We start from the raw sequence: 18,413 nt of genomic DNA, 5'->3' as shown, positions 1-18,413 counted from the left end.
AGAGAGGTTAGAAGGAGGGGAAAAAACTGTTGTAATGTATGGTGTTGTCTTGTGTAGCGTGTCTGGCAGCAGTGTTGGGGAAGGGGGGTGGGGTTGAAGGAGTGTCAACCAGATTATAAAGCCTGTGGTGAGAGATGAGGGATGGCCGACTTGTAAACAAGTGACAAACGTCCTGGATGACAATTCCTAATCCATCATAGTCCTGTCAACGGTGACCGGTGAGGTGACGGACAGGACCCAGGAGAGCGGACAGCTGCTACACGTCAATCTACATCATAATTTCAAATGCTTTTCCACATGAGCTGAAAGAAAGACTAACAGAGGAGGAATTGAACCATCTGCAGGCACCCTTTCAATTGTCTTTACGTTATTATCTTGCCTGCTAGTTGTCACGATGGGGTGGAGGACCCAAATGCAGGGAGGCAGGAGAACCACGGCAGGGATGTAATACTGAACACAATTTATTTAACTAAAACACTAACAGAGGTACTGGGTAAAACTCAAAATAAACAAGACAAAAAAATCAAAGTAACAAAACACAAGAGTGGTAACAGCGGCAATGATCCAACAAAGACTGAACAAAACCAGGAAACTAAATACAAGCCAACTGACGAGACAACGAGAGACACCTGGACAAGACACCAAGTGGCTGGGGGAGATTATTGGATGACACAAGGGAACAGGATGACGAGTACAGGTGCAAACAAAACCTAACAAGCAAGACAGGACACAAAGCCAAAACAACAAACCTAAGCATGATATACACAAATCATAACATTAGTGATGCCTGTTTAAAAATATGGGCATGGTTTTAACAAATGAGCCCCCTTCTTTTGTTCTTTTTTCGAAATGCTGAGTCCTGACTATCGTCTAGTAAAATGTTTTATGATTTTTTAAAAACTTTTACTTTTTAAAAAAACACTCAAAGGGTTGAGGAACAATCGCAGAACCTACATGTTGGGAGATGGCCAATCAACCTGATGGGACATGCCGGTCCTATTATGTGTCAGTATATCGCTGGTGTCAGATGGAGTCCTCATACCTCCAACAATTTTTGGTCTCCTTTTGGACACACCAGCAATGTTATCCAACAGTAGGTGTGGCATAGCTCAAGTGAGTGCCCATGTCCCATGCTGAAGATTGTGGGATTGTTCCTAAACCCTTAAGTTATTTTTTTAATTAATTGTTTTATTATATAGAATATTGTACTCTCTTATGAGTGTAAAGTTTACTCTGTTTAGACTGGGGCTGAATAGAGTAAAATTTACTCTACAAAATTTACTTCATACCGCCACTCTGAGGACTTCAAGTAATCAATGATTTGTTCATTTACTGGCTATAGAGATTTATCATGCTGTCTCAAATATTATTTACCATCACCAACTATAACACAAATATCAACAACAAAATAAAAACGCCGGTATCTCTGTGTAAGTGTCAGGTGATCAATATGTTATGTTCAATGTCATTAACGGTCCAACACATTTTGACAGAAACTGTCAATATGCCAAATGTTTTCCTGTCATATTGGAGAAGAGTACACAGAAAAATAACACAAATGCATCCTACACCAGTGATTCCCGATCAGGGTGCAATTTCTCCCATTATTATTTATTTATTAATTACATATAATTAACAAATTTGCTTCCAAAAACATATAAATATGTTCTATTTTATTTTTAAATATTACATATTTATACTTTAAAAAAAAATATATATATATATATATTTTTTTTTATGCTTGAGCATACAGAAGGCTTTGATACAGCCTCTGAACTGAAGAGAATGGTTGAAGCAATGGTAGATATTACAAAAACGGCCAGCAAGTGGCAAAAGAGTATAAGAGATCAACCAGGGCCATGTTGCAAAAAGCTCTTTCCCCACCGTTTTAAACTGATTTGTGAATGATGATGAAACTTAGTTATATTCTAATGCTAATTGCAAAATGGAAACAGATAGAAATACGTTTCTTTTCCTGATGAAACAAGAGACTCTAATCTTTCTTTTGGTAGGTTCCATGTTTTTATAGGAATAGAACACAGTACTCTGTGGGCCTTGCAAAATCTGTAAAAAAATCTAGTAAAACAGCCTGGAGCGAAGGGGGTTGCTTCACTGAAAATGGCTGGGAGTTAATGAGTTAATAATAATACATTATTATTTAATTAAAATTTCTTATTTTGTGGCCACCTAAACAGACATTCAATCTTTCTACACCAAGGCACTCCTAAAAAAAAAAGAAGAAAAAAAATACATGGCTTTCTAAGTACCACCATCACGAGCACTGCATATTGACAGGAATTGGATTGGCTGGTGCTGTAGTTCGGCCAACACAACTTGTAGCTGAACAGACTCAAGACTGCAGAGATGATCGTGGACTTCAGGAAGCATCCTCCACCACAGCCGCCCCTCACACAGTCCAAATGTCCTGTGTCAATCGTAGAGACATTAGAGTTCCTGGGAATTACAGTCTCCCAGGACTTGACGTGGGAGACCAACATTAACTCCATCCTGAAAAAGCAGAGGATGTACTTCCTGCAGCTACTGAGGAAGCAGGGCCTGCTACAAGAGCTGTTGAGACAGTTCTATACAGTGTTTAGCCGTGCGTTTCTCCAGCACAAACTGGTTTAGTACTGCCACAAAAAAGGACAAAATCTGACTACGATGGACAGTACACTCACATACCCTCTTTTGAGGACTTGCACGCTGGAAGAACCAAGACAAGGGCATACAAAATGCTCTCGGACCACCTTGTTCATGTACGTTTCGTTCAAAAAGAACGAACCTTTTCAGTTAATTTGAGCTCAGCCACGCTCATGTCGTCAATCTTCGCAAATGACCAATCAGCAGCAAGCGTCAGACGCGGGCGAACGTACTCCCATGCTATTGGAGTTAGCCAACGCGGATCAGCGAGTGAACGAGTCAGTGAGTGAACATGTTGCCAATTCCGGTTCAGGAATGATTCAGTGAGTGAACGTACTTTTGTTTTTGATAGAAACACACTCATGACAACAAATATAGCAACATAACATTAACTGCGTGTTTTCTTTTTTATTATTTTTAATATTATTTTTTATTCGCGTAGACGAACGATTCGATGAACAAATCTTTTGAACGGTTATTTTTAATGAACTGATTCTAAAGATTGAGTTCACTTAAAAGAATTGTCATGCCCATCACTACTCCACACCCAGGTCAGTACACCTTCCAACTCCTTCCCTCTGGTATGTTTTACTATGCACACTAAAATCTGCACATATTCCAATAGCTCCTCTAGAATTCAATTCTCTAAACAGTTGACTTAAAATTCCATAGTGGCATCTTGCAAATGTTTGCCAATTTTGCACGTCCCTGTGTGACAGTATCACTGTATTGATTTTTGTAGCTTCATCGCTCTACATATATGTATGGCTGTCATTGATCAATATTCCACAGCACTAGACACTTTAAAGTGTTCAAGGACTTTCTGCATCATTGAATATTCAAAGTTGTGTCATAATTACCACATTACTGATCACTTTCTTTGCTTGATGACTCTCTAGTCCCCACATCACTTGCACAGCCGTCATCGGTTGGTGATACAGCACTAATGGTACCCTTATATCGGGTACGGACTCTCTGTTTTTACAGTATGTGTCACGTCTTTGTCATAGTTGCTTGTTATTGCAATGCTAGTGTAATTCATAATACTGGGGACACATTTGTTTGCGTGTTTTACATACTTGGCCATGACCGATTGTAAATCTGTTCTCTATTCTCTTCGAAAAGTTTGTCTCTGAGACAGTTTGACTGAATACATCTTATAATCCATGTGATGTATAGATATGTAACGATAACAGCAATATCACAATATTAAAATTGCCACAATGTCGTCCCCGTCATGTTACAATATTCATAGTAGCACATCAGTTAAAAAGGTCAGGTTTTTTTCTTTATTTGTGCAGTTCCAGAACCCTCCGGTGGTCAATTTATTATTGCAGTTTCATTTTAATTAGGCATGTTTTGGCACCTTGTGTTTAAGACTCACGCTAGAGTTCCTCCACAAATGGACTTGATTCACAATTTGTGCGTGCTATACGTGCAATATTAATGGTTATTTGTGATTGGAGGTTGTACATTGAGTTTAATGTTACCCTTACGATCTCTGTATACAAAAACAAATGCAACTTCTAATGTGAATGAAATGTGTCCGTGAAGTGACGTACTGTACATGTAAACAACACACGTTGTCGAGTGACAAACACAACGTCACGTGGCGCAGAAGTAAATATAATTTTTTTGGGCAATTGCAAGTAATTTGAACTAACTGCTACCCTTCATATATTTATCCGTGCTAAAACACATTCTTTTTGCCACTGACTAGCTCAGTGTCCGGTCAGGTTCTTGCTGACAACCCACGCTCGGCCAGTATTTTTGAAATTTAAATAATATTGAAAAACATTCAATAAAATGTGAAACAATATAGCAAAATATAATATTACCGTGAGCAAAAGCTGGTAAGAGAAGAACGATAAAAAAAAAAGTTAAATGGTCTTATCAAGTTCTCATGTCATATTTGTATATTACAGTACTGTGGATTAAAGCCCTGCAATAATTAACTAACTACTCAGTCCCCACGATGGGTCAAGGACTTCATTCTTTTCTTCAAGACTTTACCTCCTTGCCAAACCGGGATTTCCGATTAGGGTGCCTCAATAACAACTTTGATGTGGACGGCGTCTTAGAGGCTTGAAGTGAGAGGCGAGAGGGAAGAGGGCCACACAATGGCCTGACCTTCCTACTGCATCTGCACACATCTCTCTCTAAATGGTCACATTGATGCTGCTCTTTGCCGGCAGCCCTGTTGAAGCCAACTCTGGGCAATGGGACTCAAAGCCTGGGCACCTGCCAACAGACTTGGGGACAAATTGATTGCGATCAAGCCAGCTCTCTTTGCATTTAACCCCCTGCGCTTACCAGTTGTGTACTTTTCCTTAAAGCAATGTAGTTTATTAGTCATATGTGAAGGGGACTGCATCAGTTTCCTGTTCATTGATGTTCACCTTTTTTAGTCTAATTATTACTGGTTGTTGTACAGACGTACGCACGCACACACACACGCGCACACACACGCGCGAACACACACGCGCACACACATTGCCATAACTGTTTGTTCGTTGTTTCATTGTTTGCTGATTATTTGTACTTATGTTTCACTCTATTGCAGATGAATCCTATAACCAAATAAATACCATTTTGGCCTTCAGTCATGTTGGCACAGTTTACAGATACTTGTGAATAAATGCACATGCCAGGAGTAGTGTCACTTAAATGATGAAGGTGAATCAGAAATCCCCTCCAAATCATGTTTTCTTTTTCTTGAGCAAATTAGTGAAAGCAATTATTTCAAGCATAATAGACCCAACAGACAAACTCATAAGGAAAAGAAAATCATTTTTGTGGGCTAGTCAATAAAAACTAAAGAAAAGTAAAAGCTTAAAGAAGGGTCAGATTATGCGACAAAATCCATCCATTTCCTGCCACCAGTTATGTTCATGGTCATCAGTCCCTATCGCAGATGACCGTGGACTGAGGAAAAACTAGACCCTGGATTGGTTGCCAGTCAGTCACAGCGAACATATACGGTCAACCTTCACACTCACATCAACACTTGCGGTCACGGAGCGATTACTGTGGTCATCACACACACTGGCTTTTATTGGTCAATTTTACAGGAAAAAAAAGGAGAAAACTGTCAGCTCGGGTGCAAAAATATTTTTGTAAAAAATATGGTGAAATGTAGTCATCTTTATAGATACCTTCCATATTTTACAGTATAAAAAGATTTAAACATGACCAGAACCAGTTTTAGACCTAAAAACAAACTTCCCTTTTCTACGTAGGAGCAAAGATGCCAAAATAATAAATAAAAGTGAAAATAAAAATGTATTTAAAAATTATTATTATAATATTTATTAATAATTATTAATTAATAATTATTATAATTATTTTTTAATATAATACAATAAAATAAATAAAAATAAAAATAAAAAACAACAATATATGTATACTCACACACACACACACACACACACACACACACACACATATATATATATATATATATATATATATATATATATATATACAGTGGAACCTCGGAGTTCGAACGTCTCGGAACTCGTACAAATCAGACTTCGACCCAAAAATCTGAGTAAAAAATGCCTTGGAGTTTGACCTAATTTTCGGAGTTTGAACACCCAAGCAAACCAAGCAAAGCCGAATCTGATCGGGCAGCCGAGTGAAGCCGAGCGATGCCGAATGCTCATGTTGCGGTAGTGGAGACGAAGCGCTGCTCATTTCCAGTCAGAGCGGGTGAATACTCCTGGAGGTGCTCTGTACATTCACGAGTGCATTTTGATTTTTCCATGACAATTTTCTTCGCCATGGGCCCAAAGAAAGACAGCAGTGCCAGTGGCAGAAAAGAAAAACGTACACCCAAAAAGGTGAGGTATTTTTTATTGTTTAAATACTGTACAGGGTGTACATATTTTTTTTTACATAAATATAAATTAAAATAGGAATTTTCTGTTTTTGGAGCTTGGGAACAGATTAATTGCATTTACATTATTTCCTATGGGAAAAAATGTTTCGGAGGTTGAACGATTCGGACTTTGAACACATCACAGGAACGAATTGTGTTCAAACTTCAAGGTACCTCTCTGGATGCCCCTCCAAGGGAGCGGCCCCTAGCCTAGCCTAGCCAAGCCTAGCATTAATCCGAAGGGTCGGACATCCTTAGCAGGGTCGCCAAATCCCGCCCGTACCGGCAGTCTAGCCCGAGTCCAGACCCAAGGTCATGATATACATTTTGCTTGCTTGCTCTTCAAATTCAGCATTTTGTGTATTGTGTTTCACGTTTTTTTTCTTCCTAAAGTAAAACAACATTAGGTTAGCCCATCAATTTGTGTTAAGTAGCATGCTTTAAAACAGCTACAGTAGGTTATTAAAAGTAAAACTCTTGGGAAAAATGTATATAATGGTTAACAATAGACCTTTGAGTAACTCATAGATGTGCCCAAAAAAGGGGGCGGGGGGTTAAATGTTTTCTTAGTTACTCTCTACTCACCATATAAAGGTGTTGAGGTAGTTTTGTTTAAAATAAATGAATAAAATAATTAATAAAAAAAAATTCCTCCTAATAAATTGCCGAGGTATCAGCTCAGGACTCGGAATCTATGGAGCCACAACACTGACAATAAGATTTGGTATTGGAAAAAAAAATTAATTGTGGAAAAGGCTGCATTGACATTGTAAAACAAATATTGGCATTGTAGAAGGTTGTATTGAAAAATAAAATACAGACATAAAAAAAAAAACACATTATTTTTAAGCCTGTTTTTTTACACATTTCTTACGAGTGTCACAGGTTTTCAGGAAAGGAGAGAGGAGAGCGCGGCCTATGAAAGGCAATACCTGAATTCACTGTGGCAGATACAGATACAAGTTCACCAGGTACTCCTAAACCACCTGTAAGTCTGTGTTTTTTCTACATATAACCTTGTGGCGTTAAAACCATCATGTTTGAAATGACTTGCCATGCTTGACATGTCATGCTAATCTAACGTGCTAAGTGGTGTACTACAGAAACATTAGCACTGACACCACAAGGTTATATGTAGAAAAAACACAGACTTACAGGCGGTTTGGGAGTTTCTGCTGAACTTGTATCCATGAGTCTCTGACTATCTCTGCTCTCCTCTCTTGAAAAGCTGAAAGGCGTTCTCGCGCTCAAAGCCCCGCCCCAAGCTCTGCGGATGTGTGTGATGGATGTCTATGTATTTCATTCATAAATATGACAACAGCTTGTATCCCCTTGTATCCCCTTTAATCCCCTTTAATCCCCTGAATCATTGTAGAAATTAATTCATGAAATGCATTATTGTCATTTTTTGCATATATTTTTAAATCATGTGGGTCGCCACACACAGTCACAACCGATTGGGTTGGAAGGATCTACAACTGCCCACTTCCCGGCGGGGATATGTGATCACCCTGGCCATTGACCAACTTTACATCATCTAACCGTGGAGGTCTGCTGGCAGTTCCTTATAAACATACTTTGCACTCTTTAATCTTCTGCATGTACTCTAGCGAGTCTATTTCTGCTTCCGCAATGTCAAAGACTGTGCAGTATGCGCCTCTCACATGCTGATTTTGAAGGGAATGAAAGGAGCCCCTTGCATTGGAAGCTAAACTGCTGTGTTCATGCACCCGTTTCTAACTGCTAAAATACCAAAAGAAAGAGGACTCCACCCATGTGCGCACACGCGCGCACACAAGCATTTACTCCCCCCCTATATATACAACCCCCTCTTTCTTTAGTACTTTCTCTGTCTTGGTCATCCACACAAGGTCACGCCAAGACAAGAGCGTAAGCATTAGAGAGCAAAAGGCAAAATGGTTTGTGTCGATTTAAACAAGAAGGTAATAACAGGAGGGGGAATCAATAACAGCATAAAACTGATTTATTGTGTGTCATAAAACATAAGTAAGTGCTGTGAGATTGCGTAAACTGGACTCCCAGTTTAGTCTGTGCTAAAGCTGCATGGAGCTGGAGAGATCTGGAAAAAGATAGCCAAGGATAAAAGCAGAATTTTAGGATTTGTATGATAGGATAGAGACAGGAAACAATATACACAATATTGACAGAATGATATATTAAAATATGAGACAGACACTTAAATGTCATATTAAAGAGCTCGGCAGAGTGGAAGGTTGACTCCCATTCATCATCTGGCTAACAGCCACTTGAAAGAAATCACAATTATAATGTGCTCAATATTGTCCCAGGGACGTTTTGCGAGCATTAATTTTTTCCTCATTGATTCTCTACCCCTCATAAATCAGAAATGTTACAGTGCATGTAATGTTTTATGGAGAGAGGATTATAGTGTTATGAAGCTAATGTAGCAGAACCCTCTCAGTTAAACACACACAGCCTCCCTCGCTATTGTAAGGGGAGGGAGTTATTACACAATAGCATGGCCATACAAACATAGCGTAGACGGTTTAAAAGCCATATGTGAACACTATCATAGCTGAATGTGTTTAATCTTACATCAATATGTTATGCACAGTTTGCCATGCCTTGCATCACATGGAGAATACATTGCCCTTTATTATTGATTATATGTTATTAAAACACATAATTGACGCCCATTGAACTGTATTGAAAAATTAATAATAAATTCCTGGCATGCATGCGTAGTGTGTAGAGGTGGGTAATAACCGTCTCCATTTACGCCATTATGTTTATTTGGGTAACCTTTGAAAAATTGTACTTGTCAGAGTAGTGTCATACTTTTCATTCAAAATCTTTTTTTTTTTACTAAGAAGGAAAAATAATTAAATGTAAAAATTGTCAATATGTCTAATTACTTTTTTCTCACTGAGAAGATTATAAATCACCCAGTCCACCTAACAATACCAAACACAGCTCAATCACAACAGCAGAATAGAAAAGTAATAATAGCAAAACATATATTTTAATATAAAGCCTTTTAGGACACCAAAGCACAATTTACAGATTCTTGCAAATAAAAAAAAAAGAAGGGTAATTTGTTACATCATCTGCCTAAATGAGGATGCTGTGTTAGGGCTGTGCAAGTAATCAAAATTAATTACAATTTAAATTATTACACTCCACAATTACAAAATGGGCATAATCGTAAACAAAAAAAATAAAGATTACTAATATTAATTTTGAGTTAGGTAAATGTATATATTTGCACCTTTTTTATTTTAAAATAGACAATTTAATCAATCTTGTTTGGTCCAAAAGGAACTTGCATAATTATAGTGTTTCAAAGAAATGTATTTGTCTTAATATTTTTTACACGTTTAAACATTTTCTGATCTTGTACCAAAAAGCAAATGATTGTCCAGCCCTATACTGTGTTGTAAATGAAATATTCTGTTATTTTTGAAACAAATAAAAGTGTTTATATCATCCCCCTATCGATGTTATATACCACATATCGTCATTAAAGTTGCAGGTATGGTGGAGCCTATCCCAGCTGATTTCAGGCAAGGTGTGAGGTATACTGCTCCTCTTTTTTTTCTGGCAAAAAACAAACAAAATAAATAACCAAAAAATGTGTAGAATGGGATTTGTCATTGTGTGACAATGAGCGGAGGGACACTTCTATTCTGTGAGCTGCACAGCGGTCCCAACACTTTCTATCATAGCTCAATGTGAGGTGGGGGGAAGCAGACCTGCTGTCCAAGTATCAAATCATCATCACATAAACTGGTCTTGACACCAGCTAAAAAGGGAGATGGATCATGTGGCTTTGTGGAGCCACAGAAGTTTGTCCCTTGATAGAGCCCTTAACTCAAAGCTAGGACACCCCTCCTCTTTCTCCCATCACCTACACAAACACACATGCACTAGTAGGCACATACACCCCAACAGAAGCAATCCTCTCTGTTCTGGGTTAACAGCTTAACAAGGCCAAATCACAGCAAACACCTTGTGGCTCAAGTATCCTTGTTGTTGAAGAGTTGTTGGGATGTGAGTGTGTTTGAGTTGGCTTGTGTGCATATAGATAGTAAAACCAATGATGTAATACAAGCCACAATGGCATGTCATAGAGAGAAGATAGTCTTGCTCTCAAATGAATGACAAATTGGCTGCCAGAACGGTGCTATAAAGTTTCACTGTTCCACAAGTTCCACCAATGAATTATGCTGATGTAAAAGTGAAATAGCAATGTAATTTGATGACACTGTGGGTTTTGTCAAACAGATCTTTATCCATACATCCATCCATTTTCTTAATCGCTTAGTCCTCACAAGGGGCGCTGGAGCCTATCCTAGCTGGCTTTGGGCAGTAGGCAGGGTACGACCTGAACTGGTTGCCAGCCAATCACAGGGCACACAGAGACAAACAACCATCCACACTCACAAGCACACCTATGGACAATTTGGAGTGTTCAATTAACCTGCCATGCATGTCTTTGGAATGTGGGAGGAAACCGGAATACCCGGAGAAAACCCACGCAAGCACGGGGAGAACATGCAAACTCCACCCAAGAAGCCCGGACTCGATCTCACGTCCTCTGCACTGGGAGGCGGACGTGCTAACCAGTCATGCACCGTGCCGCCCACAGATCTTTATGTTTCTGCCAATTGCTGTAAGGTCAGAGGAATATGAATAGCAGTGAGGATAATAAACCATGGGAGGCAATAATTGCATAAAATGGGCAAAAAAGGGAAAAAGAAACCAATAAGCAAATTTACATTAAATGGGATATGACATTTTACACTTCACAAGACACACTTACCAAATGAAGTTAAACCAGCAAGATTAAGGCAGCTAACACTGTACTTCCCGTTACTACTCTTCTTCTTCTCACCACTTCTGGTGCACATTACTGAGCTGACTGACGCCAACTTGAAGAGAGCAACGGTAATCATAGGAGGCTTTCCCATCATGCTTTGTTGCTGGTACTAGTAACACTTGTGATTATGTTTTGCCTCTTTTTATGTGTTATTTTTGTACAGACCAGGTTTAGTATGGATAAAAGTTTTGCTACTTTTAATATTAAATTATTGTACCTCGGTGACACTCTTGGTAAGAAAGGCAGGCAAGTCAGTGCAATAATGTATATAATATAATAGCCAGTAAGGGTGATTGGAGTTACAGTGGATTGACAATGAGACAGTCAACATAAAATGACGAGGATACTCTTTATTTAAGGGCTGACTTCAAAACGAATGTGTGGGCTGCTGCTTGCGATTCGCAGCCCGAAATATAGGGCGGCCCACTGGGAATTGTCCCGCCCCTCCAGTTTGGGTCTGGTCACGCTTGTTAGTTTTTTTCAGTTAGTCAACTTAATCCTGTTTTTATTTAGTCAATTTTTAGTCGACTATAAATCTAGATTTTTAGTCAACAAAAACTATCAACGTTTTAGTCTCGTTTTAGTGAGAACAATCATTTTACACCTGCATGTATATATATACATACATATATATATATATATATATATATATATATTTATTATTATTTTTTTTTTTTAGGCAGCAGATTATGTTGAACATTTCGGATCTAAAACTGTTTCACATAAAATTCTCTATCATCTTTTTAATTAAAAACTTCACACACAATTACAGTGGCTACCATGGCTCCATGCTATAAGCTAGTAAGTTAGCCAGCGTTAGTTAGCTGTTGCCAGGGGTGAAAGTGGCTAGAATTTCTTGCTCCCTGACATAAAGGTCTCTGCATAGCCAGAATGTTTTTTTCCCCTTTTTTAAATGAAGTGCAAAATAGCAGATAACAAAAACACCGACATGCACACATCGACGTGACTCGTCAGATACACAGAGAACGGAGCCGGTGGACAGAACTCCGTGGGATAATTAAATAATATATATCGTTGGAAACGGATTACGCTACACAAGCACACTGAAACAATTCAGAAGCACTTTATGCTATGTTCGCACCAAAATAAGGGGAAGCGTTCCGCTTTCGCGGCAAAAGTATTTACCCCTGTACAAAAATTGCATCCCCTGCCGTGAGATATTATAACTTTTACCACAGAAAAGTGGGAGATTTTTCGAAAAGGTTCTTTGTAAACAGATATTTAAACTTCAAACATCTGGGAAAAAAAAACAGAAAAACAGCAACATTCACTCTTCTGAGCTTTTCCTATGTATATCTGAGATTTCCTACTGCGTGTGTGGTCATTGAATGTAGTGCAAGTGCTTACATTTTTTTTCTTCTCCACTATAGATACTTTTTTCTTGTTTCAAAACAAAGCCCTCGTGTGTTTTTATGTATTTATTGAAAAACATGCATTGTACCCGCAGGAGAGGATACATTTTTTTACTGGGGTATTAATTGGCTGCCCGTGTTGTTGCACACAGGTGACAACAGACAGGACGCTGTGTGTGACGTAGTCAGGAGCGTGCAGTGACCTTTGGAGGGCAAGTGCTCAAAACAAAAAAAGGGGCACATGATCACGTGCCTACACTATCCACCCACTTGGGGTTCGAAACTACCTGCCACGTGTGGAGGGTTGGAGGGGTGCTTGTAGTAGATGAATAGCTCAGGAAATTGTTAGAGGGTGTGGGAGTAGATATGTGCGTGCGTACGTGTGTGTGTGTGTTGGGGGGGGGGGGGGGGGGGGGTCCATTGTAAAATTCTTAATTGAAATAATGGCACACTTAATATAAAATAATCACACACAATAAAACTGTTGTTTGTCTGCAATGCCAATGCCAATCACCATAAAAACGTTTTGACATTTGTGAATGAAGAATGTTTTATGAACAACAAATGTAAATAAAATATTTTGAAAAATGTACATTCAATTTACATTTTACATAAAACTATTAGGATTTTCCTATCGTTGCAAGTAGCATAAAAATGTCTTACTTTACATTTAACTTTATTCAGGTAAGAGCACATGCCTTTTATTATTTTTCTGCAGGTGTAGCTGTTAATATTTTATTATTGGGACTGTACCCAACAATTAACTGCCACATCTCAACAAGCTACATTTTTTAGTTTTTGATAAAACACTGATTGTTGTTGTTTTCTTCTTCTTCTTCTTCTTCTTCTTCTCCAGACTCTTTATTGATTTTAGTTTTTACAAGAGAGCAGGAGATTTGGATAGTTTTTGTGAGATGTGGACTGTTAACGGGGCACTGTGCGACGTGAATGAGGAGGCGCTATGTTTTAGTGATGTTCTGATGTAAAAGCATTTTATTTTTATTTTTTTATCTATTTATTTAATTGCGCTTGCCGAGCTGTGTGTTATGAAAATAATGTAAATAAGTGCGGCAAATAAATGTAATTTTTCAAAATCAAATAAAAAATCTTCTTCTTCTTCTTCTTTTTTTTGGTTCTGCAAACCCCTCAAAACGAACTGTTAGTTAAAATAAAAACAAAGATCATGTAGAAATTTCCACTTATATTTTGAAGTATGTTTCAATTCAGCTATCATTGAGTACATGCTACAATTGGAGTCTTCAGGAAGAGTTTATTAAAATTCTGAGTGAGAGTTACAAATTCTGACATATTCTGTGTACCTTAAACGCATCAGTAGTTGGAGCAGAAGCTCCATGCCCTGTCCCAATGGAAGAGGAGCATTTCTTAAAAAAAAATAAAGGAAGGAGGAAGAACGTTAGTTTTACCGGGGATTTTTGCGAAAGTGGATGGGAAGGATCGTGTTTTTTGTGAAACTGAGGGGAACATCTTCCCCGCGTCCTCAGAATAAACTGCGCCCAAATGTCAGACTAGTTACGAGGCTGATTACAACTTGTGTCACTACATTTCAATTGAAGCTAGGCTAGCACGCAGCATGCTCTGTGATCATGTCGACAAGATCTATCAAATAAAGGCATTAGTTTTGCTTGAGTTTTCTGCATTCTATGACCTTGGCTTTTGTTTACCGTGAGTGAGACTACGTAAATACAAACAGAGAGACCAACTTACCGACCGCAGGTGTAGTGGCGAGCGTCCTGTCAGAATGGGGCCCGTCTCGTAGTATGACGTCATCCAAGGATAACGTATAATAATAATTAGTTTTATGTAAATTATGTTGTTGAATTTTAGTTTTGAAAGGCACCAATAGTACTTCCACAAACTTTAAAAGAAAGAAAGAAAGAAAGAAATGGACAAAGGGGCACTTTCAGCCCGAAGCCGATGCAGCACATATTTCAGCCTATAGGCCGCGAGGCGAAATGCGAAGAAAGTTCACATTTTTCAACTTTGGCAAATACACGAATTTTCACCGCACCGTGTCTCCAAACACGTCCTCTGCGCCGCCCCACGCACGCGCCCGTCCGCATGATATGTAATCGCACCGCCTCACGCTCCCCCCGCTTTTGGTGACTTGTTATGCATGTAAATCTGACATTAGCAGATTTTTTTTTTTTGGGTGGCAGCCTGACAGATTATTTAACATGGGGTTTTGACAGTTGCCATCATATTTTCGGACCGGAGATCATTTTATTACCAGAACGCAGTTACGGACCACTTTCACCCCTGGCTGTTGCATTAACATTATTGTTGGAACGTTATAGCCATTGGATTGATGTTAAATCATAACTATAATTTACTTATTTTCTTTTTTTTACCTTCACCGTGAATCCAATTGCAATTGCAATTGCTAGCTGTCATTTTGAAAGGGTGTGTGTCACATGACAGTGTCACAGAGGTGACGGATTAGCAGAGACAAGATTTTAAAAAATCCTATAATATTCAACTCGTTTTTGTTCATGAACTAAAATGTCCATAGATTTTAGTCTAGTTTTTATTAGCCTAAGTGAAGTACATTTTTGTGCCATCTTCATCAGTCGTACCAGTTATTGTTTATAAATGAGGGTTTTAGTCTAGTTTCAGTGTGTTGACAAAATTGTTTTTGTTTAGTTTTCGTTGACGAAACTAACACTAGATTCCAGTGGCATGTCATCCATTTGGATAAGGGACGGCGTGGTAGACCATGTCAAAGTATCCTTGAGCAAGACACTGAACCTCCTGATGCTGCGTCATCAGTAGGTGAATGAGTAGTCCAATGTAAAGCGCTTAGAGGTCCTTGTAAGGTGGAAAACGCTATATAAAATAAAGTACCATTTGGATATGATTTTGGAAACTTTTTGGATCATTGAACATAAAACCCTTTGATTTTTTCTTGTTTGTCTGATTGAGTTCTTGCTAAATAGCTCCAAAGGAAGAACCAAACACCTGAGAGACCAGTTCATTAATCCAATCACTTTGCACCTGCTGCTTCCAGGACTCATGAATGATGCACAGCCCAAAACAAGCTCAGGGGATGCGTGCAAGACAAACAATTCATCTTCAGTAATCTGTGTTACCTAAATAATGATGCGAATACTGTTATTTGAGGGACAATAAATGGAAACCCGATAAGATCCGGGGTTTACTGTCTACGGGGGACAAACATGATAGTGATGAAATAAATGTACCTGTAGTTCATAGCATGATGTTGTAATTCAATCTTTAGCTAAGATCTCTACAGGCCGGCCGGGGCCTCCGCCATCAGTTGCACGCTGCCACCAGAGCTCCTCATCTCGCAGATAAATTCACATGACAGTCTGCGAAATGCTCCCATAACCAGTGACACGGGATGATTTCCCGCCTCTGACAAGCCCCAGTATTGAGTATGATAACACTTACTTTGTCTTCATCCTTGGCTGGAGTATAATATCAATCCGTTTGATGATAGAACAAAGCGAGTGGAGCACTTGTGTATCAATCTTCATACATCGCTGCCTAGTGTCTAACAAAGAACCCAGAATGGGATCATTCAATCACTCCCTGCCTGCGCTGCTTTCGCTCCACTTGGCCTTCTCTACAGCTCATGCGTTTCATTCCTTGTCAGCTTCTCTCCTATTTTTCATCCCCTTTCTTTTTGCTGTCTCTCTCGCTCACTTGTGGGGGATAAAGACACAAATAACAAATGATCATATCACTGGGTGTCCATCATAAGTAAATGTGACACTTTCAAATAGAAACTAGAAAACCTGCGGAGGGCACCTTTCTTCCTCTACAGTACCGCCAATCAGTCTTTCTTCGCTACATAGTAAAATGAAAGTAAATTTTCAAGAAAAAAAAGTATATCACATTTACACACACACACACACACACACATATATATATAAATATATTAGGGCTGGAACTGTTTTTGAAAACTGTTAAACTCGATCAGTTAAATAGTTTTGTTTCTGTATATCCGTGTTAATGGGCATGTCAGTTATTTTAAGTGAACTGAATCTTTAGAATATCTCCCCCTCGCCCCCCAGCCCCACCCCGCCCCCCGCCCCCTGCCAGCACGGATGTAAAAAAATAAAAAATACATTTGAAAAAAGACGCTGTTAATGTTATGTTGCTATATTTGTTGTCATGAGTGTGTTTCTATCGGAATTGGTAACACGTTCACTCACTGACTCGTTCACTCGTACTTTCGTGAACCGGAAATGGCACCACGTTGACTCACTGACTCGTTCACTCCGCGTTGGCTAACGCCAATAGCATGGGAGTACGGTCACTTCAGGAAAGTGATCCGTTCACTCACGTTAACTGAAAAGATTCGTTCTTTTTGAACGAAACGTACGTGAACGACACAACACTACTATCAGCGTTTCAGTTTTCGGCCAAACATTTTTCCTTTTTCGGTTTTCGGTTTCGGCCAAACATTTTCATTTCGGTGTATCTACTGCAAGCTTTACTACAATTAATTGAGATTAATTATGTAATATTGTGTGACTAATTAGTTAAAAAAGTGTAATCTTACTACAATTAACTAGGGATAATTATGTAATAATAACGTGTGATTAATTGGTTAAAAAGTTTTAATTGACAGCACTAATAAAAATACATACATACATATATACATACTGTACATACATACATACATGCATACAGTTGAGTACGGTTGGTTGGTTGTTCTCATGGGCATGTTTAATTTTTCATACATATAAGATATTAGTCATTATCAATATTTGTCTTTTATAATAAAATGCAATCATGTATAATTAAAAAAAAAGAAGTTTAAGTAATTCCTCCAAACCTTGACCAAAAAGCCAACCAGAAATACATTTTTGTTAGATGTAAAAACGTGACTATAATGTTTCCTATGTACAAATAAAAGTTACATTCTAAAGCAAATGTGATATTTTCCTTTTCTATTGATGTCTGTATTACATGTTCTGCAGTTTGGTTTCTTACAATGTGCAGACTACAATGATGCTGTGCTCTTTCAAAGAAATATAGCTCAATCAGTAGCTACCCAGCAATCAACTTTTACTTGTCAGTTTTGATATATCCAATCATAGCTTTGGGTTGTTTTGCGATGTCTAATGTTCTGTGAAAATGGGCTTTTCATATTCTTTATTGTCTCTCTCTCTCTTTTTTTTGCTTTCATCGACAAAAAATGTGTGCACACTTTTGTGAAATAAAACCTCAGAAGGGGAATGGGGAGAATGGTGGTGGGGTGTGGGGCAGCAGAAGCAATGAAATTTGACCCGTTTAAAACTGTATCATTTTCTGACCATACCTTAGGGCACTCGGCATTTATCGGTGGGGCTGGAGAAGCAGAGATCACCGGACTGGTAATTGTTTCCTCTAAATCTGCTGAGCTCTGAGGAACACTGAGTGCAGTTTTTCATCAGACAGAGAATGAGAAGCTAAGAGGACAATACGAAGAAAAGCAAAAAATGCTTTCGTCCACAATTGTTGTTTTTTATCACTTCACCAAACAAGTGAGCACGGCCGATTGCCTTCCACACAACATTATCAACACAGCTTGTGTCACATGTTCATAGAAGAAATGCTGACTTCAGTTTCAGGCACTATAAGACCTCCAAAAGCTATGGAGGACCAAAACTGCAAAAATTTAAAATAAATA

The 18,413-nt window shown here is 38.6% G+C and overlaps 1 pseudogene; it reads left to right on the top strand.

Moving 5' to 3' along the window:
- Positions 1–2,364: 2,364 nt before the first annotated feature.
- The window catches only part of LOC147171869 (uncharacterized), a 61,564-nt pseudogene continuing 45,515 nt past the window's right edge, over positions 2,365–18,413 (top strand).

Source organism: Leptonotus elevatus, chromosome 6 (genome assembly GCF_054856555.1).
Source record: "Leptonotus elevatus isolate MCC_2025b chromosome 6, RoL_Lele_1.0, whole genome shotgun sequence".
Taxonomy (NCBI): Eukaryota; Metazoa; Chordata; class Actinopteri; order Syngnathiformes; family Syngnathidae; genus Leptonotus; species Leptonotus elevatus.
The sequence above is the reverse complement of the archived record's forward strand: the minus strand, read 5'-3'. Positions and strand labels throughout refer to the sequence as shown.